The 26,242-nt window shown below is 44.3% G+C and overlaps 1 protein-coding gene across 9 annotated transcripts in view; it reads right to left on the reverse strand.

The window, feature by feature from the left end:
• EPB41L1 (erythrocyte membrane protein band 4.1 like 1) overlaps positions 1 to 24,292 on the reverse strand; it is a 239,218-nt gene extending 214,926 nt beyond the window's left edge. For 8 of the 9 annotated variants that reach the window (XM_082272042.1, XM_082272048.1, XM_082272045.1 and 5 more), the window contains exon 1: positions 23,944 to 23,961. The gene's annotated coding sequence lies outside the window, so the exon portion shown is untranslated. Of the gene's footprint in view, positions 1 to 23,939 lie in introns of all 9 variants that reach the window. The other variant, XM_082272041.1, reaches the window with a different exon arrangement.
• Positions 24,293 to 26,242: the final 1,950 nt, after the last annotated feature.

Below are 26,242 nucleotides of genomic sequence, written 5' to 3' on the forward strand. Positions count from 1 at the left end.
TTTATCAAATGAAAAATTTTCATAGTTTGTTATAAAATTTTGCAAACAGGTAATTTTTCTCCTTCACTGATGTGCGCTGATGAGGCTGCAGTGATTAGAGGGCACTGATAGGTGGCACTTATGAGGCGACACTGGTGGACACTGATCTGAAGAGCACTGAAAGGTGGCACTGATGGGTACTGATAGGCGGCACTGATGGGCAGCATCGATAGATGACACTGATTGGCAGCACTGATGGTCACTGATTGGCAGCACCAATGTGCACTAATTGGCAGCACTGATGGGCACTGATTGGCAGCACTGGTGGACAATGATTGGCAGCACTGGTGGACACTATTGGGACTGTACTGATAATTAAGACACTGATAATCAGTGCCCTGATTATCAGTGCCGATGTCCCTTTAACACAAGCCGGTTATCAGCTCTCTTTTTCTCTCCTTATGCTGTCAGCGTGAGGAAAGAAAAGCCGACAACCGGCTTGTTTTTACTTTCGTGGTCCGCTATCATTGGACACATTGGACATTGGATACAGCACAAGCTGCCACCTCCAGTGTCAGTGGTCAGGCAATCAGGGTTCCATCTGAAGCCTTAGCTCACCCTCTTGGTGACAAAGCGGCTGACGAAGGAGTCGGCGGGGTTGATGGGATATGTCTGGCAAATGCTGCAAAAATGCGAAGATTATGTGTGTCTTTAAAAGGGTGCGCATCTAAAAATGCAAGTGAAGGAGCATATATGGAAGGGTGAGTATGTGCAAATTTTCTTTGTTGCCATTGGAGAAATTAAACTTTAAAGATAAAACAGATGGAAAGTAAGGAGGAAGAAGCAAAACTGCAGTATTGGTTGATTGCCCGTACGTTCTCTAACTGGTTGTTTTAGCTAGTGTCATTGGGGAAAAGACCCCTGAGAATTGCTCCCCCCTTTTTTTCATTATCTGGACCCCATCAGCGAAGGCCAGTGAGTCTATGGTGGGGTTGCTTGGTTTCGCTATAACGAGCAATTTGGTCAGCACAAGGCAGTCCAGCCTTCCATACGGTGGGACCACAAGAACATGTAGTCTCCACAAAGTTTGGTTTCTTCCTTTCAGGGTGAGGCCAGGGGTGAAGCAGCCTCTTCACAACCGGCCACAAATCGCAGTGTTTGGCACCGCGTGCTGTTTCCGTCGTGACTGTTCAGGGTGTTGAGGGTCTTATTCGCTGTCCTTTTTCTCCAAGCAAGGAAAATAAAAAGAAGGGGGGGGGGGGGCGCTGAAAAGAGGGAAGATGCGGGTGAGGGTAGAAAAGATGGCACCTTTCCTAAATCATTATGCTTTGCATTCTCTCTTGGGCAAGTTGAATTTTGCTTGTTGCAGTATGCCCATGGGCCATGCTTTTTGTAGACTTCTGGCAGCTGCTACAGTTGGTATTAGGGCACCACATCTTTATGTTCAGCTGGGGCAGGATCAGTGTGAGGACATGCGAGTGTGGGATTCATTTTTGGTTTCTTATAAATGATCACTCTCTTTGGCAGAAGCAGGTGATTTCAAAATTTTGACCTAAAACTGTTCACTGACGCGGCGGCCTTTTCTGGTTATGGAACCTACTGTCAGGGTCGTTGAAGTGCTGAGAGTTGGCCAAGGGAATGGAGGGAGGTTGGTTTAGTGCGGAATTTGGCTGTTCTTGAACAGTTTTCCAATGTACTGTACATGGAATTGTGCATGTTCCAGGAGTTGATAACTCAGTGGCTGATGCTTTGTCTCGTTTCCAGTGGTACAGATTCTGTCGGTTGGCACTGGAAGCGGAGCAGCGCAGAATTCCATGCCCCAAGCATCTGTGGAGCATTGCATTGCCTCTTCCATGTTCTAAATTCGTCATTCGGTATGTGCGTCAGTTTGGTCCTCATATTACAGAGTGTGGCAGGAATGCAGCGATCTGGTGAATGAAGTTGGGGGGTGTTCTCATGAGGACGATGATATAGACGTGTTGCTTTAGTTTATTGTTATTGAGATGCTACTAAGGTTTTTCCTGACCAGGCAGGCTATGCAGGATTATGGGAAGGGTCGCTCTGTGGCGGACGCTTGACGCCCAGTTTCATTTGAAGTTCTTGGTGCTGTAGTGGGTCACTTGGATAGGGTTTATTAGTCCACCTATGACGTTGCTTTGTTCCGAGGCCATCTTTGTGCTGGCCTTTTTTGGGGCTTTTCGGGTGGGGGAATTGGTGAGCCGGAACAAACTTGGTGAGGGTGGTTTAAGCGTACAGGATGTATGGTTACAGGACACTACATTGGGTATTCTGTTGAAATCTAACACAGATCAGTAGGTAGGGTTCTTGGATTGAATTGTGTGAGGTTCCCTCTTCTCCAGTTTGCCCTGTCTGGGCAGTGGGTTTTTTTTTCACAGCTTCGGCCGAATCTCCTGGGAGTTTCCTTTATGCATGCAGATGGGACAGCAATGTAGCAATTCCAGTTTAAGGTGGTGTTCATGAAATGCCTGTCGTCCGCTGGTTTTAGTGCTGAAATCTATTCTTCTCATTACTTTCGAATTGGGGCAGCAACAGAAGCGATGGAGACTTAAAAACCAGGTCGTCAGTGCATTGGGCGGTGGGAATAAACCAGATTTTGGTCATATGTGCGCCCTCATTTATTGTAACTTCTAAGGTTTGCTATCTGTTGGATCAGGTTAAGTTGTGCCGTCTTATAGGGTACAAGCTGTCTTCATTATTTAATGTATTTCCTATCCTCTTGTTGTTGTTTGTTGATATGGTTATTATTCTTGGGGGTGTTGTATTTCCCTCTTCCCATTTTCTTTTCTCTTGCTGATTCCAAGCTGTGCTTGATGTGGATCCTGGGTCACATGTATGTTTTTTGGGGTGCCAGGCAGACGGAGGTTGGGACAGGGTGTAGGCAGTTAGGCTTGTCCAGGAGTGAGGTCAGAGTTCGCTGACTGGGCGTCCCAGGAATCCTGTGGTCTAGGATCTTGCCCAACATGCATCTTTATTTTAGATTGGACAGGCCTCTGATGTGGTCCTCTTGCATGTCTGGGGGCAAAGACCTTGGCTTGCGCTCCCATGTTTGAACTAATATGGCATATTCAGTTAGATTTTTTTTTATAACTTCAGTCATTTTTTTTGGATACCATATTTGTGTGGTCTGATATAGTTGCCAGGTCTGAGTGGCATATGGCTTACTCAGCTCAACAAAGCCAGGATAAAGGTGAACAAGGAGGTAGCAAGATTTTTTGCCTGAAATGGGGAAAGAAGAGATGGTATACATCTGAATGCCATCGGCATTGATTTGGTGGCATCTGGGATTGCAAGAGGGTATTCAGCGGGCCTTCCAGGTTTGGGGGGCAACACCTGCGTAAGGTGTCACGCTCGTGTGCTGTGGCAGGGGGTCTATTGGGTCTTTGAAGGCAGTGCTGGTTAAATAATTGTGGAAAATTGCAGGTTGGGCCCATCTGAGGTATGGGTGTCCCTTCCTAACAATATGGTGGTAACACCGGGGTATTATTTAGGTTGTATCTGGTAGTACATAAGTAGGTAATTGTCCCTGAGCCAGTGTAGTTACAGCTGGGGGCCTTTTATTGGGTGGCATATACAACCAGTTAATTGTGAGTATATAGGCCTTCAAAGACCTTAGACTGGGCAATGTATATAGGCCTTCAAAGACGTTAGACTGGGCAATGGCATAAGCTGAGGTTGGTTTATTTGGTATGCATTGACTGTATTATATGCATTAAACTTGTTTTCTTGTGAATGTTGTTTTTAATGCTTTGTAATTAAAAGGCTGCTATGGCCATTCGACTCCAAATAAAATGTGTCGTCTGGTCATTTTGGAAGGGGGGATGGGTCAAGTGTTTAAATGTTTTATAGATAACCGGAGCCTCGGCATTCTGCAGGTCCCTCAGTCAAGATGCAGCAAGCATCAGCAACAGACAAAAAAAGCAGCGGTGTTAATGTAGTCACTCTGCCAGTCATTGGTATTAGCATGGGCCACTTTCCCAGAAGTATTGGCAGATTGATTACCAAGGCTGGAGCATTGTTGTAGTCTGTTAAGAACTGGATTTGTGGGCAGATTTCTCAGCACGCTATTTGTTAACCACTTGCCGACCGCTCACTGGAGCTCTACTGCGGCAAAGTGGCTCGTTCCCGTCCAGCGACGTAGACCTACGTCGCTGAACTCCTCCCCTTGTGGGCGGCGCACGCACGCCGCCAGAGGCTCGCTGCCGCTGTATTCAGTCACAGGGGGAGTCGGGCCAGGGGAGGAGCAGCGGCGATCACCGCCGCTCTTCCACGATCGTCGGGGAATCGAGTTTGGAGATCCGCCCGCATGTGTAAACAAAGCGGGCGGATCTCCTAAGTGACAGACAGTGACAGATTGCAGGGTTCAGCATAGCTGGACATCCGATCTGTCCCTGTGTCACTCAGTCACCTCCCCCCACACACGTTAGTAAGCACCAGGCATACATTAACCCCTCCCTCTCCAATAAAATTAACCCCTTCCCTGCCAGTGTCATTTTTACAGTAACAGTGCATATGTATAGCACTGATTACTGTAGAAATGTCACTGGTACCCCCAAAAGTGTCAAAAATGTCAGTCAAGGGTCCGATCTGTCCGCCGCAATGTCGCAGTCCCGCAAAAAAAAAAATCGCAGATCGCCGCCATTACTCGTAAAAATAAAAAACACCAAAAATGACAGAAATCTTTCCCTTAGTTAGTAAACGCGATAACTTTTGTGAAAACCAATCAAAATACGCTTATTGTGATTTTTTTTTACCAAACATAGGTAGCAGAAAACAAATTGGCCAAAAATGTAAAAAAATTTTGATTTTTACATTTTTTTGGGGGGGAATTTCATATAAAAAAATGTGAAAATATTGTTATTTTTTCAAAATTTACGCTCTTTTTTAGTTTATAGCGCAAAAAGTAAAAATCGCACAGGTGATCAAATACCACCAAAAGAAAGCTCTTTTTTGTGGGAAAAAGGACATAAATTACGTTTGAGTATGGTGTTGCACGACCGCGCAATTGTCAGTTAAATTCGCACAGTGCCGAATCGCAAAAAGTGGCCTGGACGTAAGACAGCAAAATCCTCCGGTGGTAAAGTGGTTAAAAACCATGTTTCTGTGTATAAATTGTATCTGTATTTACCCATATTTTATATTTTATATTTAATTGTACCCGTATTTCTGTAAGTAGAAGTTAATTTTTTTTATGTTTTTTTTTTTTTTTAATATAAAAAAAAATCAGTGAGCGCTCAGAGACCAGAGCAGCTTGCACAAAAAAAAAGGTGACCACACTAATAAAGTATATCAAAAACAATGCAGCGCATAAAATAAAGTGTATCAAAAATTCATGAACTTAAAATTCATACAATCAAAAGTGCAGAAATAATCACAGAGCCTCCACACCAGGGGTCTCAAACTGGCAGTCCCCCAGCTGTTGCAGAACTACAAGTCCCACGAGGCATTGCAAGGCTGACAGTTGCACGCATTACTCCGATAGACAGCCTCTGCCTATGGGAGTCATGCTTGTAACTGTCAGCCTTGCAATGCCTCATGGGACTTGTAGTTCTGCAACAGCTGGGGGACTGCCGGTTTGAGACCCCTGCTCCATGCTTTGATGTTCAGCATAGACAAAAAGCATCCAGAGCGGAGCCCTATGTAAAAAATACTCAGGACATGGAGCCCAAGGATGAAGTATATAGTGTAGTATTTATTAAAAGGATTAGCTAAAACAAACTAATCAAACTGGCATTTACCCTAAGGATGTGCATGCGCACAAAACGCGTTGGGTGAAGCCTTACGTGCTAACATCATGCTGCTGTTTCTGGATCCTGGTTTGGCAGCCATCTTAGTAAGTCTGGCCGCATATGTTTGTTCGTTCCACATGGAAGTCTATGCTTGTTTTGGCTAATACTTTTAATAAATACTACACTATATACTTCATCCTCGGGCATGTCGTGGGCATTTTTTACATAGGGCTCCATTCTGGATGCATTATGTCTGTGCTGAACATTAAAGCGTGGAGGCTCTGTGAGGGTGGATGTGACCGTTCATGCATTACAATGCATTGCACGCGGTTGCAGGGTGTTTGCAGAGTGGCCCCCGACCATATAAATGGGTTACAGTTGGCAGGTGCTACGCCCGCTGAAAGCATCAGGGGTATAATTCCTGCCACAGCATGTGTACAATAAAAATTTTCATAAACATATTCATGATAAAGGCATTTTACAGTCCATAGTAGACGCAAAGCAAGCAGGTCACTGAGACTGTTGCCAGCAAGTTGAAGGACCTTCCAGAAGGCTGACGCGTTTCGAAGGGAGATCCCCTCCTCTTTAGAGCCAAGGATTGCTTTGCGTCTACTATGGATTGTGAAATGCTTTTATCATGAATATGTTTGTGAGTATTTTTCTTTTTATACATTAATCAAGATGCCACTTGGGTAATGCACAAGGTTGGTGCGCCCTCTTTTCTTTGTCTTAAGTTTTTCCATTGGGTTTCTCCCCCGACCCTTAGAGGGCAGCAAATCCCGTGCTTTGCTTTGAATCACCAAAAACCTGTGATATATCAATTTCCATTACACTGCCCTTGTGCGCAGGAGAATAATTTTGTGCTGTCTGTTTATGCTCCTTGCACTGCAGCACAACTGATTGGCTCCTTGTGCTGCTTCTCACTTCCCTGCTACGAAGTGTGCTTTAACCACTTTAGCCCCTGAAGATTTGGCTGCTCAAAGACCAGGCCCTATTTTGCGATTCGGCACTGTGTGACTTTAACAGACAATTGCGCGGTCGTGCGACGCTGTACCCAAATGAAATTGACGTCCTTTTTTTCCTATAAATAGAGCTTTCTTTTGGTGGTATTTGATAACCTGTGCTATTTTTTTTTTTTTGCGCTACTGTAGTAATGTCACTGGTCCCCCCCAAAAGTGTCAAAAATGTCAAGTTAGGGGTCCGATCTGTTAGCCGAAATGTTGCAGTCTGGCTAAAAAGTGCTGATTGCCGCCATTACTAGTACAACAAAAATAATTAAATAAAAATTACATAAATCTTTCCCCTAGTTTGTAGATGCGATAACTTTTGCGCAAACCAATCAATATACACCTATTGGGATTTTTTTTTTTTTACCAAAAATATGTAGCAGAATACAAATTGGCCTAAAATGATGAAAACATTTTTTTTTTATTGGGAATGTTTTACAGCAGAAAGTAAATTTTTTTTTTTTTTTTTTTTATCAGAACTGTCGCTCTTTTTTTTGTTTATAGCGCAAAAAAAAAAAAATCGCAAAGGCGATCAAATACCACCAAAAGAAAGCTCTATTTGTGGAAAAAAAAAAATATGTGGCAGAATACATATTGGCCTAAAATGATGAATTTTTTTTTTATTAGGAATGTTTTACAGCAGAAAGTAAAAAAAAAAATTTTTTTTTCAGAACTGTCGCTCTTTTTTTGTTTATAGCGCAAAAAAAAAAAAAATAAAAAATCGCAAAGGCGATCAAATACCACAAAACGAAAGCTCTATTTGTGGGAAAAAAAGGACATAAATTTTAATTGGTTACAGCGTCGCACGACCGCGCAATTGTCAGTTACATTAACACAAATATCACAAAAAATGTCCTGGTCATTAAGAGGGTAAAACCTTCCGGTCCAGAAGGTGTTAAAAAAAAAAAAAGAAATGACTAAATTTTGGAATATGTAACATGTTCCAGCTTCGACAGCCAGTTCTCCCGAACCCCCCCTAGGTGTGACAGCGGGTGGGGGATCTTCTCCCTGCACCCGCTGCACCCGCTTCTCCCTGCACCCACTGCCACAATTCAAAAGCAGCATGGCCGTGCGGGGCTTCACCCACATGGCCAGGTTATTCATTCACTGTTTTTTGTGGATGAATCAACTTCGTATCGTATGCCACGTCTGACGGCTCTTAGTTCTGATGGAGCTGCGAGGGCACTGATGAGCGCCCCGCAGCTTTCATACTGACAGCCTGTATGCAGGTATGGGCAGAAAGCTACAGGGCTTGTCTGCAGAAGCTGATCAGGGGTGCAATGCTTTCCAGGATCCTGCAGGAAAAAAATAATACATTTACATTTTCCTGTAAAAATATGTGCGTTTATTGTTTTTCTAAGAGCCGGTTCACACTGAGGCGACACGACTCCTTACTACTTCGGGGGCGACTTGTGCATTCCCATGCACCACGACTTCGGAGCGACTTGCAGGGACTTCACTTAATGGAAGTCTATGCAAGTCGCTCCGAGGTCGCCCCGAAGTAGTACAGGACCCTTTTTCTAAGTCGGAGTGACTTGTGTCGCTCCTATTAGAACGGGTCCTGTGGCGGTCAATGGACCGCGAGGGAGCGCGACTTGTCAGGCTGACAAGTCGCCTGACAAGTCGCGCTAGTGTGAACCAACTCTAAAAAAGGTGAACTTAGCCAGCTGACTCTGCATCGCTACCTTTTTTCACTTTCCTCCTGAGCAACTTCAGCACGACTTCAAAGCTGACTACCAGTGCGATTTCATGTGTGGCTTTCTGATATCTGTGCGACTTCATTTAGCAGATGTCAATGCAAGTCACACTATAATCTCACAGAAATAGTGCAGGAACCTTGTTCAAAGTCGCTGCAATTTGAACGGTTTCATTGCCGCAGTCAGGGTGCAACTCGTCGTGCGATTTTGAACTGTCAAGTCGCACTAGGATTGTTTGTTGCCTTGTCACAACGCTACATAAAAATATTGAAGGTGAAAATAATAAAAACCGCCAGTGTCTTGTAGCACATCCCCCCCGAAGGATGTTTTTTGGTTACAATAGCTATAACCCCTTCACATAGCAACACGGAGAGATCTAAACAGTGTTTCCAGGATGCCAGGAAAAGGCAGTTTCCATACAGAACAGAAAAACCACATGCGTCTTCACACAATCTATAAATACACAAAAACACAATATTTTGGCCCCTTTCACACTTATGCTGGCCATACACTATAGGAAAAAATCGGCTAAATTTGGTAATTTGGACAGTTCTTTCGTTTTTCGGCCAATTAATGGGCACAAATTGTTAATCGGTTGTGACGTTTTTGAGCCGAAAAAATGAAGGACAAGTTTAGAAACTGTCTGACGAACGATAAATTGAAAGGGTAATGTGTTCTCGTCTAAACTGTTTGCACTAGGCCATGGGTGTCCAACCTTTTGGCTTCTTTGGGCCACATTGAGTGTAGAGAAATTTTCTCGGGCCGCATATAAAATATATACTATAGTTAAGGTATATACCGTATATACTCGAGTATAAGCCGAGTTTTTCAGCATGTTTTTTCATGCTGAAAATGCACCCCTCGGCTTATACTCGAGTCACTGACTGGAGTGTCTTTTTAAAAATGGCGCCGCTCGGCGCCGACGTGTCACTGCGCATGTGCCGCATGCCCGGAAATAGCCGAACGTGTTCGGCTTTTCCCGAGCATCGGTGGCGCATTTGCGGTGACGTATGGCGGCGCCGGGTGGCGCGATTTTTAAATCGAAGACGGCGCCTCACCGACAGGTAAGTGAGATGCCTCCGCAGCCCCTGTATTTCCTCATGCAGTGCTGCGGGCATGGTACTGGACATTCTCCTGTGCCATGCCTGTAATTACTGTGCCATGCCTATACCTACTGTGCCATGCCTATACCTACTGTGCCATGCCTGTACATACTGTGCAATGCCTGTAATTACTGTGCCATGCCTATACCTACTGTGCCATGCCTGTACATACTGTGCCATGCCTGTACTTACTGTGTCATGCCTATACCATCACCTGTACTATGCCTATACCATCACCTGTGCCATGCCTGTACCATGACCTGTGCCATGCCTGTACTGTGACCTGTGCCATGCCTGTACCATGACCTGTAACATGCATGTACCATGACCTGTGCCATGCCTATACCTTCACCTGTGCCATGCCTGTACCATCACCTGTGCCCTGACCTGTGCCATGCCCTTACCATGACCTGTGCAATGCCTGTACTATGACCTGCGCCATCTCCTGTACCATGCCCGCAGCCCCTATTTTGTGTCTCGTGGTGGTCCAGTTGGGTCCAGTAGCTGCAGCATTTCCCATCCTAGGCTTATACTCGAGTCAATAAGTTTTCCCACTTTTTTGTGGCAAAAGTAGGGGTCTCGGCTTATATTCGGGTCGGCTTATACTCGAGTATATACGGTAAGTAATAAAACGCTGCCGCGCCTTTCCCACACTGCTGCGCCCCTCCACCAGCACTAATTTAACACAACTAGTGGATAATCCCCTCCGAGGCAGCCTCTGCCTACAGTTAGTTGGAAGCCGCTGTGGCTGTGCCCCCGACTCAACTTCCTTCCTTCCCAGCAAAAATAACAAAAAATTGTCAGGGGGCAGTGGGCCGCATTGCCTGCAGTTCCGGGCCGCATGCGGCCCCCCGGGCTGCAGGTTAGACATGCCTGCACTAGGCATATGTGAAAAAACAAACAAAAACGGATACATTAATTGAACGATTCATCGGTCATTACATGATGGCACGATCGTTTGCTCTCACGGCCGAGTGTTCATATTTCGAAAAAATGAGTTTGAACGATTTTTCGTATAGTGTACGGCCAGCATAAGGCTCCATTCACATATTGGCATCTCTGCCCGCGATCCCAAATCATTGCAAATCGCAGGATGCCCGTGCGATTCCCGTGACTTGCAATGGCACCCCAAACGCAGCACGATTGTCGCCCATTGAATCGCGGTAAAATTGCGCAAACAGAATCCCGGGACGCCTGTGCCCAAAAGAAGATTCGTCGGATGGCAATCGTGTCAAAATCATGCCGCGTTTGCGGTGCCATTGCAAGTCATGGGAATCGCAATTTGCAATGGTCCAGGATCACGGGTAGAATCGCGGCAATCCAATACGCCTATATGTGAATGGAGCCTTATGCCACTTAAAAGTTGCGCGATTTTACCGCAGTTTTTTTTTTTTTTTACATGATTTTGACTGGACTTGAAGCAGTGCCTATGTCTATGGACCTCAAAACACATTTAAATAAGCCCAAAGTAGTGCAGGGACTACTTTGAAGTCGTTGCAACTTTAAGTCACACAGACAGGACCGCTGATAGGGGGGGACCACCAGTCCTCCTGTAGGGGGCCCGGACACACAGAGGGGCCCCAACAACGCGGGGAATCGGTGCGGTCGGGCGGAGGGGCAATCACAGAAAGAAGCCATGTGCGGCTCTCTGCAGCAGCTGAAAGACAGTTTCTCCCCCCCCTGTCAGCTTTCAGCTGATGCCAGGAGAGACACAGACACAGGGCATCGTTCCTGTAATTGCATTTCTGACACTGATCCATCCTCCCTGTTCTGCCTGCTTCTGATCCCCCCCCCCCTTCTTGTGTGGCCCCTTTCACTGTGCCGCCCTCCCACAGCGCTGCAGGCTTCCCTGTCCTGTAAAAAAAATAATGTATAAAAAAAAATCTGAATAATTAAACATTGTAATAAATAATTAAAAAAAAAAATTGTAAAATAAAATAACTGTAAACATTTTAAAAAAAAAAAAAGTATAATTTTTTTTTTTTTTTATGTAAAAAAACGAATAAAAAGGGCTAATTCACATAAGTTTTCTGTTATGTTTGTGTCTGCTAATAATGATTTTAGTGTATTTTTAGTGAAAATATTGTCTTGATATATTTGGGGGGGGGGGCGCACCAGGTAGGGATCGACCGATTATCGGCAAAGCAAAGACAGTAAACCCCCGCTCCATCGCGGTTCAGTTTTTGCGGTCCCGGTATATTGCGGTTTTTTTTGTAATGTTATTTTACTATATAAATCATTAAAAATGAAATATTTTTGTGTTTTCCATAGCTCTTGCTCTGTCTCTCAGTATCTTTTATGTGTTTAAAATGAGTTTCTATTGTTTTAAAAGTGTGTTTAAAGACCTTAAAATGCTTTTACACGTACAGTGACAGTAAAAAAAAACATGCCTACAATGCATTTTAATAGGGTTTTTCTATTTCGCGGATTTTCACTTTTCGCGGCTGGGTCCGGAACGTAACCCCCGCAATGGAGGGGGGTTTACTGTATATCAAGGGCCGATTTGCACTGTATCGGAATCGGCCCCGGAGGTTACCGATATTGCCGATATTTCGGAAAGTGCTTGTACCGGAGTGATGCCTGCAGCTAGACGGTACCCCGGTACCGGCGTCCATAGCCGACGGTCGGCTGTCTTGTAATGACAACCAATGTGGCTAAGAAGCCGCTCGGCTGTCATTACAAGAAGAGGGATGGGACGTAAACCCACCCCCCCCCCCCCACCCTCCCGCCGCCTTCTGCTGCTCGCCCGGGTCTCCCGTCCCACCGGGCAACCATACTACATGGCCACCGAAGACCCGATCAAAGCCGCATTCGGCTCTGATCGGGTCTCCATGTAAAAACCCGGAAATGATGTCATGAGTGACGTCACTTCCGGGTACTGTCTGGCGCCAGATTCCAAAAAATGACAGCATTCAAAACAGCCAAACTTGGCGTTTTGAATGCTTTTAAGTGCAGAGGAGGGATTTGGGGTCTTTTAGACCCCCAGATCCCTTCACAAAAGTACCTGTAAAAAAATAAAAAATAAATATTTTTTTTTAAATGTACAAAAATATCGGCTGATACCGATATGAATTGGCCAAAATATCGGTTTTGGTATCGGCAACGAAAAACCGATATCGGTCGATCACTACTGCCAGATGGGCTGTACGGGGCCCCATGATTTGTAACAGCAGCCCTGCAGACAGATATGAACGGTACTCGTTGGAAATCATAGAGTATGACTTGTCATGTGACTTTGCAGTCCTGAGTCGCAGGACAAGTCGCACAAGTGTGAAAGGGGCCTTAATGAAAGCTCGTACTGCGCTTTGGCATGCGTTTAGTGACAGATGCCCCCTATCTGTGCTCTGCAATCTATACAAACACACAGAGTAAACTTGCAGGAGACCCTTCCCCTTCAACCTGTTCCACCGCCAGCCGCACACTCCTGACCCCTGCGGCAGCATAGAGAATAGGCCGATGGGCAGATTATCTTGTCATAAAGCTCTTTTATTTGCAGAGTGGAAAAGTCTTTCAACAAACACATTGAGCAAGAACAGCATAGCACAAAGAGGCCGTTCAGCCCCTGCATTCCCTAAATATACGTCTGTGATATCGCTGCACCCCCTTATCTAAATTTCCACCCACTCAGATCATCAGAGTTTGAACTTCTTCAGGCGCCCCCCCCCCCCCCCCCTCACCACCACCACCTTCCTTGCTTGTACAGAAATCACGCCTTTTGCTGTCAGGTTGACAGCGTCATATTAAATAGAACTGGATTGCTTTTTTAATGCTGGAGGGGATATTTAAATATGGCTCTCATTGTGCTCCCTCTTTGTGACCTCAGCTGCAGGCGACTGGGCCTGCATAGCAGAATAAGATCAAACAGCAGATGTTAGACTAACCTCTGACATGTTTCTGACTGGTAGCTATTCACAGACAGGGAAACAAAATCACAAAATGGATAATCATATACAGTATAGAATGCATCATTTTTTGTTCTGCCAAACCACAGACTGTTACAATGTGTTGATTTGTAAAAATGTAGCTGAGCTGATCTGTATTGCATGCTAGGCACAATGTAAATATGGATTAGCTCCATTCACACCTGAGCGTATCGTTTTCAGGCGTTTTTTCGGGTGTTTTGCAGGTGTTTGGAGGCAGGCATTTAGGCCCTGTTCACACCTGAGCATTTTTCAGCTCGTAAAACGCTCATCTCTGAAGTCTCAAAATGCCCAACAAGCAAAATCCCATTCATTTCAATGGCCCCTGTTCACATATGAGCGTTTTGTTGCCTGACGCAAAACCCCTGAGACCCGGTTCACACTACTCCGACTTGGGACGGGACTTGTGCGACCTCAAGTCGCCCCAAGTTGCTTGTCATTACAAATTCAATGTAAATGAATGAGAGCCGTCTTAATATGCACTACTGAAGTCGCTCCGACTTCAGAAAAGGTTCCTGTACTACTTCAAGGCGACCTCTATCCAGAGTTGTATAAAATACTCGAAACCCATACTTGAGTAAAAGTACAAGTGCTCAATCAAAAAGTGACTTGAGTAGAAGTGGAAGTGCTCAATCAAAAAGTGACTTGAGTAGAAGTGGAAGTGCTCAATCAAAAAGTGACTTGAGTAGAAGTACTAAAGTATTCAACATTTTTTGTACTTAAGTATTGCAAGTAGTTTTTTAAAAAAATTTGCTACTCAAGTACTGAAAGTAAAAGTACCAGTAGTTTTGAAAAAAAAAATTGCTACTCAAGTACTGAAAGTAAAAGTACAAGTACTGTGTTACGTAGTTATTAAAAAAAGAAGTCAAAGTTTGAACATCATATTGTTTTTTATTATTTCAAACGCAGCTTTTATTTATACATACAGTAGCTTTTATTTTCGTATGCGCTGATAATACACATGTTTTGAGCTTCATGAAACCTGCCATCTACTGTTCTGGCAGTGGTAATTTTTATAATTGTAACGAGTAACTATGCAGCACAAAATAAAAATATCGGAGTAGAAGTATTGAAATCATCGAAAAAATGTAGTGAAGTAAAAGTGGAAGTAGGAGAAAAAAATTCTACTCTAGGAAAGTACAGCTACCGCCTTTCGGTACTTAAGTACAGTAGTGAAGTAGTTCTACTTAGTTACTATACATCTCTGCCTCTATCCGACTTGTGCACATAGACTTCAATGGGAGTCGCCTCTAAGTCGGATCCTTATCTATTTTTAAGTGACTGTGATCAGACTTTCCAGGAAGAAGAAAAAGATTACCCAGGCATTCCCCACAGACAAAGTCGCCTATCATTTAAGTCTCTTCAAAGTAGTGCACAAGTCGCGCTCAGGTCGCGCTAAAGTCATGCTCCTTCATGGGGTGAATTTCTGGTCGCGGTAGTGTGAACCGGCTCTGCTCAAAAAAGTACATGAGCTTCTTTTTTGGCAGATTACAAGCGTTTTTGTTAGATGTCAATTAGTGATCGACCGATATCGTGTTTTTTTGCTGATACCGATATTTTGGTCATCGGTTATCGGTATCGGCCGATATCTGCCGATATTTTCAGACATTTAAAAAGGTACTCTTGTGGAGGGATCTGGGGGTCCAAAAAGACCCCAAATCCCTCCTCGACACCAAAAAGCATTCAAAACGCCAAGTTTGGCTATTTTGAATGCTGTTAGTTTTTTAAATTCAGCGCCGAGTACCCAGGAGGGATGTCATGACATCACTTCCGGGTTTTTTACATGGAGACGCAGTACGCCGAGACTTCTCTTCGGCAGCGGCGGCGGTGGAGGTAGAATGCCCGGCTTCTCAGCCGCATTGGTTGTCATTACAAGTCAGCTGACCATCGGCTATGGATGCCGGTACCGGGGTGATGCTTCTAGCTGCAGGCATCACTACGGTACAAGCACTTTCCCGAAATATCGGCAATATTGGTAAATCAAAAGGCCGATTCCGATATATCGGGGAAAGTGCATATCGGCCCCCGTTATATCGGTGTTGCCAATAATTGGTCGATCTCTAATGTCAATTCCTGCCCCCAAACACCTGCAAAAAATGCCTGAAAAAAACGCCTGAAAAAGCCAGAAAAAAACACAGATACGCTCAGGTGTAAATGGAGCTGTAAAGGCAGAAGTTTTTTTTTTATCCTATTGCATTCTGCATTTTGGTCATTTCAATGGCGCCTGTTCACATATAAGCGTTTTAGAGATAGAGAGGCGCCTCAGATAAGTATTAGGGGGTGTGGGGGAGGCTTCTTCACACAGAAGGCTTTTTATCTTTATGCACAGAAAGCATGATAAAAAAAACTTGTACAACCACCCTGTCAGATTTCTGCCGCTTGATCAAGATGGTTAGCCAGTGCTGGATTTATAAGGGGCAAAAGAGGCAACTGCCCTGGCCCCCAACAGAAGGGCCCCCCTCCTCCCTTATCTATACAAAAATAATATAAGACAAGAGCGCCATGACTGTGTGCATGCACGCATGATCTCAGAATGATGTTGTGTCATGCATTTTGAAAATGAGTGACTGTCATGACTAGGGTAGTTCAGATCCCACCTATTTAACCATATTACCTGGATCGGTACCCAACACCACCCCCCCTTTACCTTTAAATGACAACACTAACTCAGCATTGGGATTAAATGGCCGATTTGGCCTTTTATTCAACCATAAATAACAGAAAAACACAAAACAGTCAAAACAATCCAGATCAAAGAATGGTTGCAGATCCTTAATAATACAATCTCCCACAACTTTGGAGTCTGTGGTACCATTAAGTTAGGTTCTGTCTCCAGACAAAACACAGCCTCGAGGACTATCCTAACAGACCCCTACCACCTTACATTACACTTCTCTCCCTTGTGGGCTCTGCCTTGGATGGGAATTCCTCCCAGGGCTACCACCCGAAGTAGCAGGCAATTGCTTAGCAGGTGGGCCTAAGGCACACCTGAGGCCAAGACTTCCGAGCCCGTGTGGTGGCAGGCCCGGCTGAGGGGGGGGTCCTGCCTGAACCCCTGGCAGTGAAGCTGCTACCTTGCTCTGTACCCTAATTCAGGACCATGTACAGCAGCAGCTGTCAGCTGATTTAACCACTTAAGCCCCGGAGGATTTGGCTGCTAAACGACCAGGGGGTATTTTGCGATTCGGCACTGTGTGACTTTAACGGACAATTGCGCGGTCGTGCGACGCTGTACCTAAACGAATTTGACGTCCTTTTTTCCCACAAACAGAGCTTTCTTTTGGTGGTATTTGATCACCTGTGCGATTTTTTGATCATGCGCTATAAACAAAAAAAGAGCGTCAATTTTGCAAAAATAACAATATTTTTCAAAATTTTTTATATGAAATTCCCCCCCAAAAAAATGCAAAAATCAAAATTTTTTAACATTTTCGTCCAATTTGTTTTCTGCTACCTATGTTTGGTAAAAAAAATGGCAAAAAGCGTATTTTTATTGGTTTGCGCAAAAGTTATCGCGTTTACTAACAAAGGGAAAGATTTTTGTCATTTTTGTTGTTTTTTTTTTTAACGCGTAATGGCGGCGATCTGCGATTTTTTTTTGCGGTACTGCGACATTGCGGCGGACAGATCGGACCCTTGACTGACATTTTTGACACTTTTGGGGTTACCAGTGACATTTCTACAGTAATCAGTGCTATACATATGCACTGTTACTGTAAAAATACACTGGTAGTGAAGGGGTTAACTTTATTTGAGAGGGAGGGGCTGTGTGTGTCCCTAGGGGCGTGATTCTTACTGTGATTGGCTGTGGCTTGAGCTGTAGGGACACTGATCAACGGTTCTACATTGTAGAACCGTGTGATCAGTGTTTTTACACCGAGGAGAATGACAGGTGGCTTGTTTACACAAGCTGCCTGACTTTCTCCCTCTACCCCGCCGATCGCCGAGTGACCGGTGGACATCGGGTCCGCCGGTCACACGCGCGGGGGGGGTCCGTGACCGCGTGGGAGCGCGCCTCCACGGGCGCGCGCTCGCTCCCCAGAGCCTCACAGGCTAGCGACATAGACCTACGTCGCTCTGCCTGTGAGGGGCTGACTGCCGCAGTAAATATACTGTGAGCAGTCGGCAAGCGGTTAAAGATCAACTCCACTTTCGTGGGGGGGAAAAAATCAGCAAATAAAGAAAAAACAATATAGAGTATACAATTGTGACACAAATCATATTGTAATTGAATGTTATTAAAAATGACCTTTCCTTTTCAATCTGCAGCTGTTGTAATTTTCTGAAAATGCAATGCAATATGGATACCTGGAGCTGTTCTGTACACAGAATGTATACTGACCACACCCCAGAAACATTGTTTCCTGCTTGTGTGATTGGCTCACCAATTTTCCCAGAAGTCTGCACTAAGATACAAGTCAGATTTCTGGCATCCCCTGCAACAAAAATATCATTTTTGGTAAGATACTCCCAATAGGGACACGTCTAAAGGGATGCAGGCCCAGCAGCTTCCCTCAGAGCTCTGCAGCTGCCACAGCTAATAGATAATTTTGAAACCACTCCCATTAGACCCACTCAGCACAGAGGCACAGAGGAGTAAACAATGATTTCTTCAGAATAACAAAAGTTAGGAATTTGCAATAAAGTTTGTTAAAATCCTTGCAATGTACAGAGATCACCCAGAGGGGAATGTTTTTTCTCAACAAAAGTGGAGTTACTCTTTAATAGAAGCTTCAACTCACTCATTGTTCTCTCTCAACAGGCCCAAAACACAGGAGACGGCCAGACAGACGTTTCTCCTGTGACCTCCGGTCTCCAAGTAAAGTCCTTTTATTCCTCCTTATCCAACTACTCTCTCTCCTGCTCCTCCCCATCCAGCCAGTAAGGTAAGAGTTCGGACCTCTCATATCCCAACTAATTTAACCCCCTACTCCCTGGTTTTCCTTCCACCCTATCATGTATGCCCTATGCTTATCATTTCCTTCAAGCTCCAGGCATGTCTTTAAGAATTTTAAACAACTCTGTATATGAGGGGCCCCCAGAACCTGAAGTGCCCCGGGCCCCCCAAGGTCTAAAGCCTAGTACACAGGATCAGAAAATCGAAAGAAAAATAACACTGTCGAAGCGATCATACGATAATCTGATCTTTAGTACACAGTTTTCGAGAGCTGATCACGACAGTTCATGCAAAAATATCCGAAGGAACAAACACAAAAATGTTTCTCGTACGGGACCAGATTGTACGATTTTCATTAATTCAGTACAGTTTTCTTCGGAAAATACAATACTAATACATTGCAGTACATTACATCACTAATTTTTACTCTGTCGTACGAGAATTTTCGTAACTTGCAAAAAAAAAAACAACTATCATTCACCCAATGATCTCATTGTGTTGTACCAGGTTTAAATCTGGCCCTGCTGCTGGCTATAGCCTGCAACCCTGATCATGATGTATTATGATGGTGAGGAACTCTCCCTGCTGTCAGAATACAATAGCTCAGCAGGGAGGATTCCCACATCCACCTCTTTTTTTTTTTTTTTTTTTTAATTCAACCTGCTGGTTAAATTAAAAAATCATCTATGGGCTGCTTTACTCATACCTGATGGAAGCTGGAAATTAGTCGGCCGTATTAGACTACATTCAGACAGCTGAATAGCAGCAGATAGTTTCATGTGGCTAACCTCTGCCTGTGGATGCAGCAACGGTCACTGATTTAGCTCCGGGTAGTTTGTGTGCAGCCAAAACTCAGCAGATACGCTAACCCTTGATGCACATAGGCTACATCCAGGGTTGGTCGGAGGCTCTGTTCGCATGCAACCACTCAGATGAGTGGTTACGTGCAAACAGCAGCGGCGCTACCCATATTTTTTTTTACAAAGTACAAATCTGACAGCTACCACTGACAGCTTCAGCTGTTCACACACAGTGTGTGCAGGCAGCTTTTACAACTGCCGTCAATGATCTACTGATTCTTGCTGTCGGCCTCCTCTGGCCTCCTGAATGTAGCCAACAGTGATAGCCATGATCTTCTGGGTTATGGTCAGGTTCTATGTGAGTGGATGCCCCACTGCACACTGTCAACAGGGGTCAACTGTTCAGCACTGCTACGAATCATATCACTGTGTTTTTGTCAATGACAGTAAGCTCAACACCCCTCCTCTATATCTCATCCAATCAAACAATGCCTTGTATTCATTGAATAAATATAGGGTGTTCTATAAAAAGTGTTGGTGCCCTATAGGCAACCCTCAGTGTGCAGTGGGGCAGCCGCTCAAGTAGAACTTGACCACTATAACTGTAGAAGCGCCGACTAATACAGCGATTTCCAGTTACCCCAATGATCCTTCAGATACACTGTATTACCAAAAATATTGGGACACCTGCCTTTACATGCACATGAACTTTAATGGCATCCAAATTCAGGGGCATGAGAGATGATTACGGCCACACACACCTACACAGGTTTAACTAGATGGACTATTGTCTTTATTCAACCTCACCTACTATGTAACTATGTAACAAGTCTTAGTCCATAAGGTTCAATATTAAGTTGGCCCACCCTTTGCAGCTATAAGCTTCAACTCTTCGGGGAAGGCTGTCCACAAGGTTTAGGAGTGTGTCTATGGGAATGTTTGACCATTCTTCCAGAGGCGCATTTGTGAGGTCAGGCACTGATGTTGGACAAGTAGGCCTGGCTCGTAGTCTGCGCTCTAAATGATCCCAAAGGTATTCTATCGGGTTGAGGTCAGGACACCGTGCAGGCCAGTCAAGTTCCTCCACCCCAAACTCGCTCATCCATGTCTTTAGGACCTTGCTTTGTGCACTGGTGCGCAGTCATGTTGGAACAGGAAGGGGCCATCCCCAAACTGTTCCCACAAAGTTGGGAGCATGAGATTGTCCAAAATGTCTTGGTAGGCTGACGCTTTAAGAGTTCCCTTCACTGTAACAAAGGGGCCAAGCCCAACCCCTGAAAAACAACCCCACACCATAATCACCCCTCCACCAAATGATTTGGACCACTGCACAAAGCAAGGACCATAAAGACATGGTTGAGCAAGTGTAGTGGAAGAACTGGAGGAACTTGACTGGAACTGACCTCAACTTGATAGAACACTTCTGGGATGAATTGGAGCATAGTCTGCGAGCCAGATCTTCTATGCAACATCAGTGCTTGACCTCACGAAAGCGCTTCTGGAAGAATGGTCAACATTCCCATGGACACAATCCTAAACCTTGTGGACAGTCTTCCCAGAAGAGCTGAAGCTGTTATAGCTGCAAAGGGTGGGCCAACTCAATATCGAACCCTACGGACTTAAGGATGCCATTAAAGTCCATGTGCGTGTAAAGGTAGGCGTTCCAATACTTTTGTTAATATAGTGTATGAGTACTACTCACATGATGTCAAGATGGACCAATGTAACTATGCAATACAAATAATTCCTGGAGTTCTGCTTTAACGTTGCCAGATATTGCAATGTTTAGGGCTCATTCACTGTAAGAAAAAAAAGAAACAAGCCTATTTCTGTGCCCAGGAGTCACAGGCACATAGCCGCCTGTACAAATCAATGACAGGCTGTGGTCATACTCTGGTGAATGTAAATCTATTACACGTGTACAGGAACAAATGTGCACTCATGGATGCAAAGCGTTTGCGTCCAGGGTCATTCATCCATGCCCGTATGCATGTACTGTAAACGCTCAGATGTGTGGTTATCTCGTACAGCCACAGCCTGTCATTGCTGTACGCAAACACCTATTACTCCCAGGCGCACAAATACGCTTGTTTTCTATGGTGTACGGCCCTCTGGGCACGTGTGAATGAGCCCTAAAACTATAAGAGCCAGTTCACATTGCAGCGACCCGACATGTCGGGGCGACCTGTGAGGTCGTGGTGCGCAGCTCGCACCGCGACCTCGGAGCGGACGGCACGGACTTCATATCATTGAAGTCAATGCAGGTCGCTCCAGGTCGCCCCAAAGAAGCTCAGGACCCTTTTTCTAAGTCGGAGCGACTTGTGTCGCTCCTATTAGAACGGGTCCTGTGCTAATCTATGGCAGGCGACCCACGGCGACTTGTCAGGCGACCAGGTTGCCTGACAAGTCGCCCTAGTGTGAACCGGCTCTAATACAACTACTGGATTTGTATTACAATCTAACCGGTCTTGAGACTTTAGAAAAAAATGGAACAAAAATGAAATATATTTGTTGGGAAAAAAAAAAAAAATGAAATATATATATAATAAAAAGAAAATAAAAAAAATACACTGAGAAACTAAAAAAATTAAAGTATCGCCATCCCGCTGCATTGCACTGTATCCAATCATATGGAAAATGTGACATCTTACTCTTTTTTGAATGTTACAATTTTTGCAATAAAAACTATAGAATTACATTTTTATTTTTTAAATATTAAATTTTTTTTTTTAAATATTTACATTTTTTTTTTTAAATATTACAATTTTTAAAGATTCAAAAATGTTAATATTTTTAAAGATTCAAAAATATTCAAATTCAAAACCCCCATGGATTTATAAAAGGATCTGTAAGAACAGTCTTTCTTGCCTATAGCAACTAGATTTCCCCTTGTCATTCCATAACCTGGAGCAGGCGTTAGAAAACCCGGGGCTCCGATTGGTTGCTATGTGAAACATACATTTCCCCACATACTTTGACTGAAATCCCATGTCCTATAATGGAAAGGGACCTTGCATCAGACAGTGAATGATTGCTAATGCTATTAAAATGACAGTGCAATCAGGTTTAGAGCCAGCCATCCACATTGGAATGACATCAAGATTTTAAATACAGAATATTGATCATAGACACTAGTTTTTGCCAGTATGATGAATATAAAGGACAATTCGATTTTCAAATGCTGTAATATCAAAGAGAATTATTGATATCATTATTATTCATTTAAACAGTGCCAATATTGATGATTCTATTTTTACATGACAAGCTTTAGGATTATTGCCGAGCACTGAATGGTGGATGACCATCGTTAAAATGATATACTTTATTTTAGAATAATACTAATGACACGGGGATGGCAGGACAGGATAGAATGATTAATTATTATGAGGAAAGGCATATTACATAAAAAAAAAAGACAGTGTTGTGTTATGCAAGAAAATAATTTTCAATGTGTCACACCCAGTGTATACAAAAGAAGTCTCTCTAGATTGCAAAGGGAGTGGTGGCGAGATTAAAATGTGTGTCTATGTGCTAGCTGGTTGTACAGTAAGGCACGCTCGTGTCTCTGTGTACAGGTGTATATATCGGGATTTCAGTACATTAGGGAGGCATGTGTGTTTGGGTGTGAAGGTCCATACACACACGCGTGTATAATCCAGTGACTGGACTGTAGGTGTGTAAATTAATCATGGCTACCTAAGCCGTATTTATCTCTTTTATAGGTGATGTATGGCATTGGGAGTTAATAAAGGAAAAGCAAAAATCCAAAGACGCCGATTTGCGTTTATGAATGATCGCTAATCGCAAGAGGGACCTATACTAAATCTGAAGCTGTCATCAGAGGACTTCTCAAATACATGGGGTATTTAATCGAAAATTACAATATGTATTAGATGCACAGAAGTTTAACATTTATATTTATAGTCATTAGATGCACAGAAGTACAACATTTGTATTTATAGTCATTAGATGCACAGAAGTATAACATTTGTATTTATAGTCATTAGATACACAGAAGTATAACATTTATATTTATATTTATAGTCATTAGATGCACAGAAGTATAACATTTATATTTATTTGATGCACAGAAGTATAACATTTATATTTATATTTATTAGATGCACAGAAGTATAACATTTTGCAAAACCCAAAGAGAATCGCAATTTGTTAAAAATCGCTTGTTGGCGCGGGCGCCAAGAAATCCTGTCTTGCGCTGAGTTACCGGCTTTCGCAAAGACAGTATTGGCAAATTTGGAAGTGGCGATATTGATTTCTGAGGATCTACCTTTTGTGTGGGTGTAAATCAAGTGGGTGTGTACAAGCACGTATGTGTATGCAATTCTCTGCATGTAAGGTTAGGTGTGTGTACTCAGATGAGCACCGTCCAATGTGACAAGGCGTAACGCCTGGGGACGTGATAAAATGGCAGGAGAAAATTCAAAATGAGACGGCACAGATGCTAAGAATACAGTAAGAACCCAGGAAGGAGTCTGCTGTAATAAGGTGAAATAGCAAGATGTGTGTGCGTGTGTGCGTGTGTGCGTGTGCGCTGCAGCCACAGGCAGATGTGTGTTGGATTATCTTGACAGCTTGCAATGTGCAGAATAGGGGTGGCGAAGGAGGGTGGGAGTTAAAAGGGGATCTTGCTGGTGGAACCAGACACCGCTCCCCAACTCCTTCACTACCGAGAAGGCCCCTGCAGCGAAGGGTTAAGGCTGATGAAAAATGGCAACAATCTTTGACAGCGCTTAATGATTAATTTGCCGCTAACAGATTAAACAGCCACTTACCTGTCAGCGTAGAGAGAGAGGGCTATGGGTGGGCTACTCTTCAGCGAGCCATAGAGATCTTCAAATGCATACTCCCCAGGCAAAGCATTGCAGAAGGAGCAACTGCAGAGTGGCAAATGGGTGAAAGCGTAGGGGGTTAGGCGAGAGGATTGCAGCAAATGCCTCCAAGGTTCCCTTAGACCTTTCTTAGTTATATGTGAATACAGATGAGGCTGTAATGCAGCACAGGGAGACACTGCAAAGGTAATGCTTGCAGAAGAGGCTGGGCTGTGCAGGAAAACAAGGAGGCTGGAGCAGAGAGAGAGAGAAAGAGAAAGGAGAGAGGGAGGGTGAGAGAGAGAGGGAGGGAGACAGGAGGCCGGGCACAGGAGAGAGAGATCCAGCCTCCTGAGATGGAAAAAGATTTTTTTTTTTTGCTGTGTGTGTGCTCCAGTGCAATAGATACAGAGGATGCCCCACCTAGTGTGTGTATGGGATTAGTGTTTATTCCTAAGCAGCGTGTCCCTGTCCTTACTAATGGCAGAGATTGCCTGTCCCCTTCTAATGCATCCAGCTGCTTAACACCAGCAAGCTGGAATGGGTTAAAAGCCTCATCTGGATTGCAGGGACTCACAATGACTGCAATCAAGCTAATGGGCTCTGCAGCTGATCTGCTGGCATGCTAAGCCTCACATCCCTCGGCGTGCAGCAATGCTGCAAAGATCTGACATGTGTGATGCACCCGCCTATATGCGATCTTACATTCTTGTGGTATGCTCTCAGCAAAAGGCATGCTAGAATCCTCTATTTAGTCATTGATCGCTGATCAGCATGCTGTATGTAGGTTTTGTACTTACTTGTACTGAAAAACTGTTATAAGGCCTTCGTTTATGAACTGGTAACATTTAAGGGTCCTTTCACACGGGCGCACTGCCCGACGGAGTCCGTTCTGCTCAGCTGACACCCGCTGCTATCCGATCTGATCCTGTCTGTGAAATCCAGACGCGTGGAAACCCTATTTTCCATCCGTCTAGAGGATCGGATCGGATGAGAACAGACAGGGGGTCCATTCTCATCCGAATCCCCGCTGAGCAGGCAGATGACAGCTCCGTCTTCACTCTATGTGCAGAGACGGAGCTGTCAGATCCCCGCTGTCCTCTATGGGGAGATTGGATGAGAACGGACCGCCTGTACGTTCTCATCCGATCCGATCCTCCAAACGGATGGAAAATAGGGTTTCCATGCGTCCGGATTTCATGGACAGGATCGGATAGCAGCGGGTGTCAGCGGAGATGTCTTCGCTGACATCCGCTGCCCCATAGGGATGCATGGAGCATCCGATCAGCTCCGCCTGAAAAACTGACAGGCGGATCGGATCGCCTGTGTGAAAGGGGCCTTAAGCCCCGTACACACGCACAGATTGTTGGCCAACTGATCGGCCAACTTTTGTCCAGTGTTGTTTGCTGGTTGAAATGTGCTCTAGACTTGCACTGGACTTTTGTTGGCCAACAAAAACCAACTTCAGAAGTGATGTCATGTTCTGGTTGACTTTCAGTGTGTTTTTTCTTCTCTGAGCATGCCCAGTCTTGCTCATCTGATTTTTGTCTGCCGAAATCTGTACTGACTGAGGAACAATCGGCCGTTCTTAGTTGGCCAACAAAAATTTTATAGCATGCACACCAGATTTTTTTTCGGCCGAAAATTCGCAGTTTGGTTGTCGGAAGCATCATACTAACAAGCCTACCATCAGCAGATCGGACATTGGCCAACAATTTACGGCCAACAATCTGTGCGTGTGTAAGGGGCCTTAGGCTCCATACAGTAGCCACTGCTCAACCCCACTTCCACTCAATGACATTTACTAAATGCTGATTTTCTTCCCTTTTTAGGTTACCTGATTATTCTGTATTTTATTGGAGATCGGAAGATTGAATATTACAGTGGGTAGAAGATCCCCTTCAGATTTTGTAAGAACACCTACAAAGAAATGGAGGGGCTATCATTTTTATCATGATAAATGATAGAGAGAATATCAACCAAAAATCCAGAAAAAACACATGATACGAATGTTATAAATTGAGTTGCAGTTCAGTAAGTAAAATAAGTATTTGATCCCCCACCCATCAACAATAATTCTAGCTCCCACAGACATGTTTGGAGGAAGAAAAATGCTGACTATGACCCTAAGAACACCATCCCTACAGTCAAGCACAGAGGTAGAAACATTATGCTTTGGGGCTGTTTCTCTGCTAAAGGTACAGACCGACTTTGCCACATTGAGGGGGCCAATGGATGGGGCCATGTATTATAAAATCTTGGA

Source organism: Pelophylax lessonae, assembly GCF_965119305.1.
Source record: "Pelophylax lessonae genome assembly, chromosome: 11".
Classification (NCBI taxonomy): Eukaryota; Metazoa; Chordata; class Amphibia; order Anura; family Ranidae; genus Pelophylax; species Pelophylax lessonae.